Below are 15,403 nucleotides of genomic sequence, written 5' to 3'. Positions count from 1 at the left end.
GATGGACTGGTCACCTGTCCAAGCATGATGGGTTTCATCTACTGACTGAATCACTTGTTTGGATTTTATTTAATACAGACTTCCCAACCTAATTAAATTTGAAATATTAAGTTGGAAAAACTTGCATGTTCTGTGTATCGTTTATTCATTTAAAATTCAGTTAATAATCAGAAAACAATCATTATCAGCTTTTTTTTTATCATTATTCTTTAAGAAACTTAAAACTAAAAAAAAATTAGTCTGTTTTTGCACTTTTGATTTGATATTAATATCTGAAAAAATTGAAATAGAAAAATGAACCACAGACAGAAACAGATTTTTATGTTTAATTTTTTTTTTAGTTTTTTGGACCCGAAAGTGACTGTTTTCTGCTTTGTGTGTTATCCAAGTGGTGATGTAATATTGTATGGCCTTAGTGTATTAGGGCAGTAGTTCCAAAATTGTTTGAGCCACAACCCCCAAAATAAGATAAGTTTGTGGTTTTTTGATTCTTTTGCTGCTTCTGATTACAATCAGCCATTATGTATATCAATCAACATTTTGTTTTATTGGGGTGGGCATGCAGAAATTTGGTACGTTCCCGCCACCAACTGGGAAGGAGTGTGGCCCAAAATGTCAGATGAGACGACTGAGTGGTTAACTGTGTGAATGGGTCGTCCTGAGGCCATCTTCTAAATGTGAGGCTTTTGAATATGGCAAAATTTTGAATATGGCATGTATTATAACTTTGTTTAATTACATATATAGTTCTGTTCACACAAGATCAGAATTTAGTCGAGTTTACTTAAAGAGCTTTGCATCTGGTTGCCTTACTTTTTTCAGTTCTATTGTCTTAACTTTTTTACAGTGTAATGTGCACTGTCCCCTAAAAAGAAAAACAAAAGAAAGAAAAAGCTTCCATGAATTGGCACAGTGATTGCATCAAATTATTTTAATGATTTAACATCCTCTTCATAAAATATAAACATTCTTGACAGATACATGGTAAAATAGCCGTGGAAAGATTATGCACACAAGTGTTGCATTGTAATCAAAACTGTGGTAGTACTGATATAGAAATAACCCAGACTTTCCAAATAAATTGGACTGAGAGAACAGAGCTGAGACGGTGTTTGTACTATGGTGCAGTGAGATATTTGAAAATTCGGTTATGTTATTCTTACTATGGAGGATTGGAGCTAAATCTGTCTGCCAACACAAGATCACTCATTTGTCACTGAGAACTAAAAAAGCAAAACAATAACCCAAAACAAAGGCTTTCAAATAAGCCAGAGCACTTCCTTTAAGAGATGGCACACCGTACCAGTCTCCAACCTGCTGTAGTCATGCATCAGTGGGTTGCCTCAGCTGGGTAGCGAGGGAGAGAACGTTGATTGAGCCAAGATGCTGATAGTGTCATACTGCTTCTGCTGCTTTGGTTATGTTTATTTGGGAAGCAATGGCAGACAAGAAAAGCCAGCCTGCTGTGCTGTAAGGTGCCAGAATGGTGAGGTGAGTTGTTTATGTGTCTACGTGGGGGCTGTGTGATGTGCTAGCTGGGTTGGGGTGCTTCAGTGTCTCAATATTACATTTTACACATGACATGATTGCAGAGATGGGGACTTTCTTCTAAGGCTCGGACTGATGATTTGAGACTTGTGAACAATATTTATTTATTTATTTATTTTACCATTGCCAAGGCGGAAGTCATGAATTTGTTGACGTTTGATGGATTTTGATTAAATTTTCAGGAAATTTTAGAAATGGAAGAAGAAACAAGTGATTATATTTTGGGGGTGATTCAGATCACACTGTGGAACAAGGAAATTTTTAAAGGATTCTTTAGGGATAGTTTTCTTACTAGGGGTTCTATCTCACAAATAATGCCCACAATCATTGGCAAAATGAAATGACAATGCCCTGAGGGAGGTCTGCGTGCTCAGATTGCTTCTAGTTTTTTCATGATTTCCTCTGTCTGATCTCCTGTCTGCTGTCTGTGTGCTGTCATTACCCCAAACGTAACAATGGCGTAACGTCACACAAACACAGATGTGTGCACAATTAATCAAAACAATATCAGCGCCAACACATAAGTGCTGTGTGTGCTCTGTGTGTATTTAAAACTTAAAGAAGGACGAAAATAAGAACAGAAAACTGCAACTTCTGTATAGAAATCCAGGACGCTGGATCCACCTCATCCACCTTAAAACACACCTGGAGATGTTTTTCACTGTAATAGCTTAATGGTAGCATCCATGTTAGCAATAACTTAGAGCCGTGTAAACATTAGCGCTCAACATTTGTACTAAAATAATGTTAACTCCATCAGTTTGGCTTTACTGAATGCATTCAGAAGAGGAATGACACATTCACTGAACAGTTTTCATAAACTGTGACTTTGCCATGATGATGTTAAACTGGGACCAAACTGGGGTCAGACCCACAGTAAACAACATGGTTTTACTGGGTCTGTTTATTAGAAACGTACAGCTGTTGTTTATTTAGGTGAGTGAGGAATGGTTTTTAGGCCTACAAGTATCGGATCTAAATTCATTTAAATTTATTTAATTTATTTTATTATTATCTTTTTTTATTCCATTTTAAAAGTTTAGAATGAATATTTTCTGTAGTCATGTCACACTGTTATTTTAAGCTCTTTAAAAAAATTATAAAGATTTTTCTAATGCACTAGTGCAGGGTCCCCAAATGTGGACTTGTTGAGCCCCTGTCCTGCAGATTTTACATGTTTACGTGAGTGAAATTAATAATGGGTCGTTAAGAGGCGTGTGCAGAGTTTGACAACAAGCTGTCCTTTTAATCTGGTGTAATTTGGATCAGCTGTGTTGCAGCAGGAAAACATCTAAAACCTACAGAACATGCAGCATATTTGTCTTCCTCTCTGCATTCAGGAAAAAATGCTACGAACTGCAGTATTAATTTTGAAAATGTCTCTGTGTTTCTAGATGGATTTTTTGTACAGATTAAAAACTATTGAATGAGTTATGTTAAGAGCATATTTACTAATCTAAATAAATTTCCACGTTCAGCAACAAGTTTTCCCAATTCAGTGAAGCAAACAAGTAGGACAGAGTATTTGTCAGTTTAAGCAACAGATCAATACTGTTACTAAATGTTGGTAGATGAAGGGTGAGTATGAATTTTAAATTCCTTGGATGTTATAGCACATCTTCTAAGGAGACCTGACAGCAAGCGTTGCATGGCAGGTTATTCATTACAGCTAAAAGTGACTGGCAACTTGTCTTGGACTTGAGCCATAAGATGTGAGATTCAACTTGCCACTGGGCTTGCCACTCAAAGATGTGAGACTTGACCTGGACTTGCAAGAAAGGACTTGTGAACATCTCAGCATATCTGAAAGAATATTAGTTTCTGGCCATGAGTATGTCACGCAAAGCCAGATTTACAAATCACAAATGCATAACAAGTTCAGATCGCTGTATTTATCTACTAAAATGTGTTAAGATGAAAATTACACTATTCATATATTTTGATTTAGACTGTTTTCCAACTGTGGCATATTTTAATCTAAACCAGTGAGCTTGAATAGATGTAACACAAGCAACATCCAATATAAAGGCTCCTGCACTCATGATTTACATCCTTATTTACTGCCCACAAGAAAACTTTATACCTCAAGCTGGAATAAAAAGGGTTGAGGAGGTCAGGGTAGCAGAGGGCGTGGAGCAGGAGTTGGATGTTGGAGACCAGGGTTTGTGCCCTGCCACTGATGCACATTTTAAAACCAAGGCCTCAGACTGACCATGCAATTTATTTACCTAACCTTATTTATAACTTCATCAAAGTCATGTAGTAAACATTGCAATTGAATGCTCGAGCAGCTGTGATTGAAGATAATCAGTGGTTTGTTGGATTTGTTGTTTCCTGACTGATTGTAGGCTTTGTAATAACCAACCCTTCTGATTAGTATCTACAAATAAACTGCACTGGAACTTTATATTAGTTTTTATTTCTCCATGATCATTGAGAGTAATTATTGACCTTGGGACTGCAGAAGAAAGTATCCACACAACAGTTACATCTTATCATGCAACTGAAGGTGAGTCTCATTATCACTGTGTCAGATGTTTCTTTTTCTGTGGGTCCAGGTAAATATTGTGAAATGGGTTTATATAAAGTTAAAACCATTGTATTTTCCATAACATCACCACGCAGTTTTTGTGCCTGAACTAAACCTGCTGTGGGGCTTCATAAGACCAAAGAGAAAGTGAGCACATGACCTTAATTTTTTATGGTCTTTTTAGCAAAACGTACATTTTTACTATAACATGCCTTTAAGGAAACAAGATAATCTCCTTCTATGGTTTACAGAGTAAAACCTGTTACATACTCCACAGGAAGCAAAACGTTATTCTTGCTCTTAAGGCTGCAAGAACAAGAAAAAACACTTGTTTTGGCCAATTCATACTCCATATTACATTACATTACAATCATTTTGCTGACGCTTTTATCTTACAGTGGATAGCCAGTAGCATTAAGGGTCTTGCCCAAGAATCCAATGGGGAGGTGTTATTATTCATTCCCTGGGGGTGAATGAATATTTAATGACAAACTTCATCCAAGCACACCGTCACACTTAGAAACAGTAAACTTACAATAATTTTCTCACTTTATGTTTTATGTGCTAGTCTGATGTGAAATGGCTGTAAGTCTGAAAATGAACAGGTGGGTCAGCTGTAGGTATTAGAAATACTATATACAAATAAATGACCGGAGAAGCTTTGAGTAAAATTGTTTGTGCTCTATAAAATAACAAACACCAGAACAAACATCTGGGGTTGTTTCTTTTTCACATAGACGGTATGGATGAAATATAGAGGTTTGACTTTAATCACACCCAGCAGTCATCTGACAGATCTATTTTAGTGACATTGCACTGTATGCTGTGGATGAATCTGCCAACAGCTAACCTCCCACCTCCAACACCAATCAAAAAGGAGAGCAGTGCACATTATTCAGGACAATTAGCCAATAGACTTGGTGCCCTCTGTTGTTACTCATGGCTCATTTGGTCCCAATCGGAAGACGATGCCATGTCCACTCAGGCTACATGTCCCTCAAGGGAGCTGACACAGAAGAAGAGAGGGCTGCCAGTTAAATGTCAGCTTAGTCTGAAATATAGCTTAAATTTTTGTGTAGTGTGTAAAGTCTAATATATTCTCCCTGGTGAAGAAACATTTTACAGGTTTCATCAAACATGAATGTGTTGTGTTTGATAACCTTTCAGCATGGCAGGATGTGAGACTGGAGTGACAGCAAGTTATGCTTTAGGTAGCATATGGATGGAAGAATATCCAAACGCACAGAATAAACAAGTAATGTATTAGTAATCCAACAGTAAACGCTCTCCCCCAGCTGTCTAGCATTGGTGTGTAATCCAGTAACCCACAAACTAGAATGCTCTGCTTGTGTATCTGTCTTAGCCAGTTTGACCTTTTTAAATCAATGGTTGTTTAGGATGACAAGTTTGTACATTTTTGCAGTGTATCCCAGATTGATAGCTAAGAGCGAGTCAGAAATATGTCTGACAGTGTCATTACTGCCACAGAGACTTTACTGAAACAATGCAGAATAATTCAAGCAAACAGGCCAAAATGCACTTCAGTTTTATCAGTGTCATTTTAACTTGATCAAAACTACTGAACATGCATATCTAAGACATTCTGTATGTACACTGCTAAAAATAAATAAAAGGAAAACATAACCATTCCCATGTAACTCAAAGTCAGTCATACTTCCGGGATATCGATCTGTCCAGTTAGGAAGTAACACTGATTGTCAATCAATTTTTCCTGCTGTTGAACAAATGGATCAGAAAACAGGTGGAAATGAAAGGCAATTAGCAAGAAATCCCCTATAAAGGAATGGTAATGCAGGTGGTGGGAGGACCATTCCTTTATGGATCAATGTTGGATATGATGGCTCTCCTTTTTGCAGCTCCTGTGATGCCAAGAAGGCTATACATCAGGGCTAATCAATTCGATCCCACAAGGGCTGCAGTACTACAGGTTTTCAATGTTTCCCTGCTCCAGCACACCTCAACATGATTACAATTAATGAGTCATTGTACAGAACTTCATAGGCTGTTGGGTCCAATTAAATTTGAGTCAGGTGTGCTGGAGTAGGGAAACGTTAAAAACCTGCAGGACTGCAGCCCCCGTGGGACCAGATGGAATATCCCTGATATAGATCCTGCAAAGGAAAATCTAAATTTGGATTGATTGCTTCTGGAAGTGGACTTTAAATAATTAAACGTAGTAAATACTAGGATAATTTATATGTTTATGCAGATTCTATCTGTATATCCGTTATTGAGGATGGCTCCAAAAAGTAATACATGATTCTGCATGTATTGTATAAAACCTTCAGTGGAAGGGTTTATGAAGGATGGTCTAATCTGTAGGATTTATAAGCATGTGAATATATTAAATGACTCCGGTTGCCATTAGGCATGTTGCACTAAATTGTTTATCGACCCATCTCTCAGCACTGACACTTTCTGATGAATGATGTTATTAAGAAGGGAGGAGCAGTGGGGGTGTAGGCATGACAAGCCAAAAAACACTGACCATTAATGTGAGCCTGTGCATTTGTGTGTGAAGTTTATAACTTGCCCACTCTTCCATGTGTTTTGGTTCACAAAATTAACTAATTTAAAGCAATCCTGGTCATGCCTTTGTGTCAGCTGGTGCATTAATGCTTGCAGCTAGCCTGTAGATGTCTGTTACTTGGTAAAGGGACAATAATACACATGCATGTACAATATGTATTGACAGCCTTATTAAGACAGCGTTGTATTATGTTGCCTGGCAGTGAAGTATTCTGGTGTTTTTCCAAGGCTGTTGGGTAATTTCACTGATAAACACATTCCAGTGAATTACTGCAGCAAATACCCATTTTGAAAAAAATCATCCACTCTGCACTTTTTGCCAAATGAAGGGGCTTTTACTCAGGACGGCAATGGCCCTTTCAGACTGGTTAAGTGTTCTGCCTGTGTTTTGAACAGAATGCAAATAACATAAAAAGCATGCAAAGGTTTTTACAAGCCAGCTATGTTCCAAATTTTTGCTTTTATGCTCCACAATGTGATGATTCCTGCAGCATTGAATAAAAGATGTTTTATATTGCAACAATAATGACAGGAGATGTGAGATTATATGTCAGAATCATATAGTAGCAATCAGTAGACCAAAAGCAACACTGGCAAAGCCCTCCATGCCTTTGCAGAAACACCAGCACTGCTGAATTTTTCTTTTTCTTTTTTGTTTTTTTCATGTTTTCCACCTAGAGTTCAGAGCAGTCTCAATCAGTCTGCCCACTTCTTGAAGCATTCTGTCAACCATCAGTCCCACTGGAGGGAGCCTGGACCATTGGCTGCGAACCCAGCCAGACAGAGACACAGTAGGTGTAGGTGACCTTTGAGTTGTGGTAGGCTTTAAGTCATCTGACACCTGTCTCATTCACATCTGTTCCAGGACTCATGGGCCACTGATTTTTAATGTATGTGTGCTTGGTTTCATATGGTGTGAGTGTAAGTGAGACAGAGTGAGGGGGAGAGCGTGGCCGTGCCTCACTACACCTACGACAGATCAGTCGGACGGGGGAGGAGAAAAATGAACTAATCAGCTTCTCCAGTGGTGGAATCTCACCCAATTTATTTCCAAGCTAACAGGCGTTGGTTAATGAGCTGAAGCAAAGCACCGTCTCTCTTCCTTCTCTCTTCTCTCCTCTTGTCCTCTGCTGTTCCGCTGGTGATTCTGCAGACCAAACCAATTATTTCTGAGTGCACTCATTCATGTGCGCACAAACTGACATTTATGGGACTGATCTCACATGTTATGAGTCCAGCAGAGTATTTGCACATAAGCAGGCAGACATGCAGCCTTTCTCTCTCCCACATGCACGTACGTTCAATTGAACAAAACATTTCTAAGGACTACTCTTGTTTTTTTTTTTTGTTTTGTTTTTTGTCTGGGCAGCAAATTAGTAAAAGTGTGTTGAAGGATAAAAAGCTGGTATTAACAAAAAGGTCAGATCCAGACAGAGTCATTATCCAAAGATGTCAACAGACACAATATCTGTTGGAGCCTAACTGAAGTAATACATTACTGACCTTTTGTCAAGGCCAGGGGACACACTTAATCCTCATTTCCACCAATGGGTTCGGGTCGGGACAGGACAGTACAGTGCAGTTAGGGTGCAGATATGGTGTGTAAACTGTAATCTCATTGCTTTTCCACAGTCAACTGTAACCTTACTTTAGAGGTGGAGTATCAGCCAGATAGTGATAGATGCCTCAGCTACGTAATAGCACAACGCCAATGCAGCACCTTCCTTAAAGTATAACCAAAACACGACTTAGAAACAAAGAAGGAAAATTGTGATAATTTTAAACAGAGATTTAAACAACAAAAAGAAAATATGTTGCTCTAAACAAGGAGCTGTTCCTGCTTTGTTTTTTTTTTTTATTTATTTTTTTAATAGCAAAAAGAGCAAAAGGGAAAGAAGAAAGGAGACAAAAAGATCACAGACAGAAGGAAACGACCCTTCAATCCATACCATCACCAGACAACAAACTGTTACACCTGTACATGAACACACCAGAAAATTTCCTACAACTTTTACAAAAGCAGAAACACACACACAGAAAAAAAAAAAAAAAAAAAAACAGGGCTGCCAGTCATTAAGAGATTTTAAATAATAACCAAATCAAAAAGACATAACAGCGACCAGGTACTAACTCACAGGAAAAATACAAAAAAAATTTTTTTTATAATTATCGCTTATATTAAAAACCCACTAGACAACTCAGTGACTGTGTCAGCATGCAGAGCATGAGAAACAAGGAGTGATCAGTGATGAAGAGTGGTGAGTGAGATCGTGCAAATGTGACCTCGCCTCCACGGAGGCCAGAGGCAGACCAGGGCCTGGGCCGGGCCCTCAGCAGCAAACCCGGAGCACCAACCCAAGCCACCCCACCACAAAGACGACTCCAGCCCCACCCGAAGGGCGGCAGAGGAGAGCCCCAGCAAGAGCCCCCCACAGTCCCGGGGCACAGGCCCCAGTGGGCAAAGATCAGCAGCCGCCGGCCCCGCAAGGGACCGGCCACCCAGGGTAGCCCAAGCGAAGGGCCCAGGGCCCCAGGAGCCCAGAGGCGGCCGCCCCACCCCTCAAAGTCAGAGGGCCCGCAACATGCCTAGGAGGACCAGGCCCCCCCAGACAGCCACCCGGCGTAGGCCAGCACACACCCCGATGTTGCAGCCGCACACCCCGGGAACCAGGGTGCTATTGGCCCCCTCCCCCCACTCCCCACCTACTTCAATCTGCATCCTGCTTTGTTTTCACATGCAAAGTGACTTTTTTTTCTCAACGAATCAGCGGATTGCAGTGCGTCAAACTCCACCCTTTTGGGTCGGGTTGGTTAGTTTGGTACCTCAGCAGAAGAGACCCAACAAAGTAGAACTAGTTGGGCGGATATTAGGGTAAACTTTGTAGTTTTTGCATGTGGAAACAAAATAATACGCCCCAACCTGCCCCGCACCCGTTGGTGGAAACGGGGCTTTAATCTAAAGGTGCACTAAGAAAAGTAGTTTAAATAATAGAGCAAGCTTGCCCAGTGTTAGTTGGGCTGCCAATCAACTGAGTTTTGTGGACCAGTAAGATCAATAAATAAACTGTGTTGGCCCAAAAAGAATGTCCACTGACTGGGAACATAGCCAGTATGCCACATAGAGATTAAAGTGTGAAAATGGAGTAAAGAAAATATCTGCATGTCCCCTGTTGACTTCTTTAGGTACAAAGTGTAGAGCACTAAATTTGGTTTGTGTATCTAGCTTAAGCTCAGCAGCTTTGAAATGCCACAGCCTGACAGATTACCTGCAATCAATAGCTGTAGCACTTGAGGACTCAGTTCACCTATAAAGCCCAATATTATCAAACATATTAGTGAAAGAACATTCTCTAAAATATGACAGTATATCTAAACAGTAAATAGCTCATGGGACATTTTGAGAAAATGCCAAAAGATCCTTCTGGCAAAATCCCACATTTCTGACAATATGGATGAGGATTTGCAAATCCTGTGGCGGTGAAATCTGATTTCCAATGAAGCTGACCAACAACAATTATGGAAATTAACGTCTGTAACCTTTACATTCTATCAACATAGAAAAACAGCAAAGCAAAAAAAGATTGTTCTTTCATTTCAGTTTCTTGTATAACTTTGAAAAACTGAGACTTCAGCATTGAAATTATTTTAGGTTTCATTGAGCTTGTCACATACATATGCCAAATGCCCTTAGAATGTCAAAAGACTTTTGAATAACACTAATAATACTGTGGTATGATTGCATTAGTGGCAGTCTGAATAACGATGTAAAGTAGTAGCTCAAATGAGTAGGTGGACTGAATGATGGGGTCACTTTGCTCTACTGAATGGTTAATCACATCTGAAGATTATTTACAAAGTTCAATAATGGATATGTCTTTTTTTTGTTATTATTATTACTAATTTTCAAAGCTAAAATGGTAAATGTGCCTGACTCATTTAAAGTGAGAACGTTATTGGAGTTCATTTGTCATCATTTACATCTATGACATCATTTATAGGAAAATCCATCCATTTATCCATTTCCTATACCACTTATTCTTATTCAGGGTCACGCTGAAGTTGGAGCCTATCCCAGTAATTAGCAGGCAAGAGGCAGGGTACACCCTGGACAGGTTGCCAGTCCATCACAGGGCCAACACAGAAAGACTAACAACCACTCACACTAACTGCTAGGAGAATTTAGAGTGATCAATTAACCTAACACGCATGTCTTTGGACTGTTGCAGGAAGCCTGAGTACCCGGAGAGAACCCACGCATACACGGCAAACTCTGCACTGATCAAACCTCTTCCCAGCCAAGGCTTGAACCAGAGGAGAATCTTATGACCAAAAATATATTTAGAATAACTGGTGAGTACAACCAATATGATCGTATGATATTTAAACAAAATGACTCACAAAAACTGTAAAAGCTTTAAAAAAATAAAATAAAAAAATATATATGCACTGCCTCTAGCACTACATGACAGCACCTGGGTCCAACTGGACTCACAGCAATCTGACTACCACTTAATTATGATGCCCCATCTTGTTTGAGTTCTTGCTTGTGTTGTTCTTATTTTCAAATGTAAGTCTCTTTGGATAAAAGCGTCTGCTAAATGACTGTAGAATAGAAAAGAATAGAATAGAATGATGTGCCAACTCATTGGATGATGCCCATGGGGACAGTTTAAAATTAGGGTACATCCACAGTTTGATGTTATTTTTAAATGTGGAGGATAAGTTTCTAGTTCTTCTCCCTGAGCCGCCACATTATCGTGGTGGAGGAGTTTGTGCGTCCTGACGATCCTAGCGGCTATGTTGTCGGGGGCTCATGCCCCTGGTAGGGTCATCCATGGCAAACAGGTGTCTGGGGGAGGGACCAGACAAAGTGTGGCTCAAATCACCCCTATGATGATGAGAAAACAAGGACCAAGGTTTCCCTTGCCCGGACATGGGTCACCGGGCCCCCCTCTGGAGCCAGGCCTGGAGGTGGGGAACGGAGGCGAGCGCCTGGTGGCCGGGCCCCATGGGGCCCGGTCGGGCTCAGTCCAAAAGGGTGACATGGGCCTCTCCTCCCTTGGGCTCACCACCTGCAGGAGGGGCCATAAGGGTCGGGTGCATTGTGAGCTGGGTGGCTGCCAGAGGTGGGGACCCTGGCGGTCTGATCCTCAGCTGCAAAAGCTAGCTCTAGGGACGTGGAATGTCACCTCTCTGGCGGGGAGGGAGCCTGAGCTGGTGCGCGAGGTTGAGCGGTTCCAGCTAGATATAGTTAAACTCACCTTGACGCACAGCTTGGGCTCTGGAACCACTGTCATTGAGAGGGGCTGGACCCTCTTCCATTCTGGAGGTGCTCCCGGTGAGAGGCGCCGAGCAGGTGTGGGCATGCTCATTTCCCCCTGACTTGGCGCAATGAGCCTGACTGTTATTTGTGCCACCAAATAGCAGTTCAGAGTACCCACCCTTTTTGGAGTCCTTGGGGGGGGGTGTTGGAGAGCACTCCTTCCGGGGACTCCCTCGTTCTGCTGGGGGACTTCAATGCTCACGTGGGCAATGACAGTGAGACCTGGAGGGGCTTGGTTGGGAGGAACAGCCCCCTCTAGTCTAAATCCATGTGGTGCTTTGTTGTTGGACTTCTGCACTCGTCATGCACTGTCCATAACGAACACCTTGTTCAGACATAAGAGTGTCCACATGTGCACTTGGCACCAGGACACTCTAGGCCGTAGTTCGATGATCGACTTCGTAGTCTTGTCATCAGACTTGCAGCCACATGTCCTGGACACTCGGGTGAAGAGAGGGGCGGAGCTGTCAACTGATCACCACCTGGTGGTGAGTTTGCTCTGATGGTGGGGGAGGATGCCGGTCAGGCCTGGCAGACCCAAGCGTGTTGTGAGGGTCTGCTGGGAACGTCTGGCAGAGTCCCCTGTCAGAAAGAGTTTCAACTCCCATCTCTGGCAGAGCTTCAACCATGTCCTGGGTGAGGTGGGGGACATTGAGTCCGAATGGGCTGTGTTCCGTGCCTCTATTGTCGAGGCGGCCAGCCGCAGCTGTGGCCATAAGGTCGTGGGTGCCTGTCGTGGCGGTAACCCCTGAACTCGTTGGTGGACACTGGCAGTAAGGGATGCCGTCAAGCTGAAGAAGGAATCCTACCGGGCCTTTTTGGCCTGTGGGACTCCAGAGGCAGCTGATGGATATTGGCGGGATAAGCGGAGCGCAGCTTCGGCGGTTGGAAAAAGGAAAAAACTCGGGCATGGGAGGAGTTTGGCAAGGCCATGGAGAATGACTTCCGGACGATTCTGGTGGCCTCAGGATTGGGTCTCAGGATTGGGTCTCTGCTCTTTGCGGATGATGTGTTCTGTTGGCTTCATCGGGCCGTGATCTTCAGCTCACACTGGAGCGATTGGCAGCCGAGTGTGAAGCGGCTGGGATGAGAATCAGCAACTCCAAGTCCGAGACCATGGTCCTCAGCCGGAAAAGGGTGGAGGGCTCTCTCCGGGTCTGCAATAGGGTCCTGCCCCAAGTGAAGGAGTTCACGTATCTCGGGGTCTTATTCACGACTGAGGGAAGGATGGAGCGGGAGATCGACAGGCAGATCGGTGCGGCGTCTGCAGTGATGCGGACTCTGCATCAGTCTGTCGTGGTGAAAAGGGAGCTGAGCCAAAAGGCAAAGCTCTCGATTTACCGGTCGATCCACGTTCCTACCCTCACCTATGGTCATGAGCTGTGGGTAGTGACTGAAAGACCTAGGACGCGCTGGATGGACTACATCTCTCGGCTGGCCTGGGAATGCCTCGGGATCCCTCCGGATGAGCTGGTGAATGTGGCCAGGGAGAGGGAAGTCTGGGTTTCCCTGCTTAGGCAGCTACCCCCGCGACCCAATTCCGGATAAGCGGCAGAAAATTGATGGATGGATGGAAGTTTCTGGTTCTCCTTGAAATGCAGCGCAGTCAGGTAAGAAGAAACAACAGGTTCAACTTGTTCTGGTCTACACCTCTGTGGACCCTGAACCCTGACTAATAACCAGGTGATTAAGAGATTTAATGTGCATCAGATAATTTAATCTGAGCAGATCAGCATTATCATTGCTAGGGCTGATTAGCGCATTTCTGGGGGCTTGATGCAGAGTTATGGCAAAAGAGACAGTATGAGCTGGATTTCCCCACTGAGGGACTAGTATAGGTTGAGAATGTTTACAACTTATGCATTTGTTAGATCATATACACACAAACTTTAATAGCAATGCAATCCTGATACAAGGTGGGAGCAAAAAGAGGGTTAACAATGCATCATGAAACAAAACAGAAAATACCATAACATTATTCATTATGATCATTATTTATTTATTTTACTTCATCGACATTTTTCACAATATATTCGTATTTACAGCAAATGTTTGTGCTATAAATAACTGCAGCATTGCAACATCCATAATGGCTGCAGAAGACTTCTCTAATGAGATTTTCACAAAGAAAAAATATTTGCAGACTTTCTGGCATATAATTGCTTCTCACACTTCCACAGTGCAATTCAAGAAACAGCAACCCTACCATGATTTGTTTTATCAAAGTATTTGCGTGTCCCTTGTAAACTGTACAGGCGTCACTGCTGGTTGATAATCTGATCATTTCTTTTTTCTTTTTTCTTCATGTCAGATTTTTTTTTCTTTTTTAATTCAGCACTCGTTTTAAATAAAACAGTCTTCGTCTTTTTTTCCACCTCACTAATGAGTGTCTCGGTTTTAAAAATAAGACTGCTGCTTCCATTATCCTTCCCTCTTAAATGTTGTGCAAACAGTGTCTTGATATGTGACTAATTAGGAGAGTGTTTGCACTCATGGTTAACAGTGAAACTTACAGTTTCAAGATGACTGAGATTTTTTCCAGACAAAAGAACCATGCATAAACACCTTCATAAATCTGGCAAAAACAAAACAAATCACTCCACCCACTGCCAAATTTCAAAAAATTCCAAGAAACTGCAGGGTTGGGGTGGGAGGTGTGGAGTGATCAGGGAGTGAAGAGTGGGCGGATCGGGATGCACAGGTAGAAATGATTGACAGACAGCAGCGCAGCGGCCACTAGCAAGATGGAAAGCAAACTTCACAAAGCACCTATATACGCTACAGAGCAGTCTTTGAGGTGGAAGACTTTTCCCCTATCTGCATCTGGAGGGAAAGGCTGTGAGGTTTTTAAAAATTCTCATGACACAGAGAAGCCACAAGTACAGCCAAAGTACAGCTCTACATAATGAAAAACCCGCTTTTACCCTGTAGGGGGCGTTTTGAGCCATTTGTTACCCACAAAATCACATTTTTAATCAAATGAAAAAACAAAAAATTCTATCAACAGTATAGGTGGTTTACATTACTATTAAATAATACTGTGTTGTTTACGGCTTACAAAACACATTTTAGGGTGCATTACCCCTTTAATGTGTGTTCAAATAATCTTAAAAATTTAATTCAATCCTCCATTATCAGCATGGGGTGGTGGGTGACAGTGGAGAGGGAAAAAATCTCTTTTAACAGGAAGGAAATTATCTAGTAGAACCAGACAGAGGAAGGTAGAATCTGCCTAGGCCCCAAAATCCTGCAGGCACTGACAGCAATAATCACATTACACTCATTTACATGCTTTTTGAATATCAAAGAATCTTCTACCTCACTTCAGCTTTCAACACCATCAACCACATCCTTCTTCTCAACCATCTGGGATTCTCATTTTGCTGATTCCTGGTTCAAATCCTCTCTCCAATAGAGAGACATCATGGTAGATGTTAAATACACTAATAGCT

The 15,403-nt window shown here is 41.8% G+C and overlaps 1 long non-coding RNA gene across 1 annotated transcript; it reads right to left on the bottom strand.

Annotated features, from left to right (window-relative positions):
* Positions 1–1,710: 1,710 nt before the first annotated feature.
* On the bottom strand, positions 1,711–10,460 carry LOC121639033. The gene is made up of 3 exons (XR_006010119.1): positions 10,450–10,460; positions 2,431–2,442; positions 1,711–1,790 (listed from the first exon to the last, which is right to left on the bottom strand). It is a non-coding gene; the product is annotated as an uncharacterized LOC121639033 (long non-coding RNA).
* Between the last annotated feature and the right edge of the window lie 4,943 nt (positions 10,461–15,403).

The sequence above is a fragment of the Melanotaenia boesemani genome, chromosome 4, assembly GCF_017639745.1.
Source record: "Melanotaenia boesemani isolate fMelBoe1 chromosome 4, fMelBoe1.pri, whole genome shotgun sequence".
NCBI lineage: Eukaryota > Metazoa > Chordata > Actinopteri > Atheriniformes > Melanotaeniidae > Melanotaenia > Melanotaenia boesemani.
Note: the sequence above shows the minus strand (reverse complement) of the source record. Positions and strands in the feature narration are given on the sequence as shown.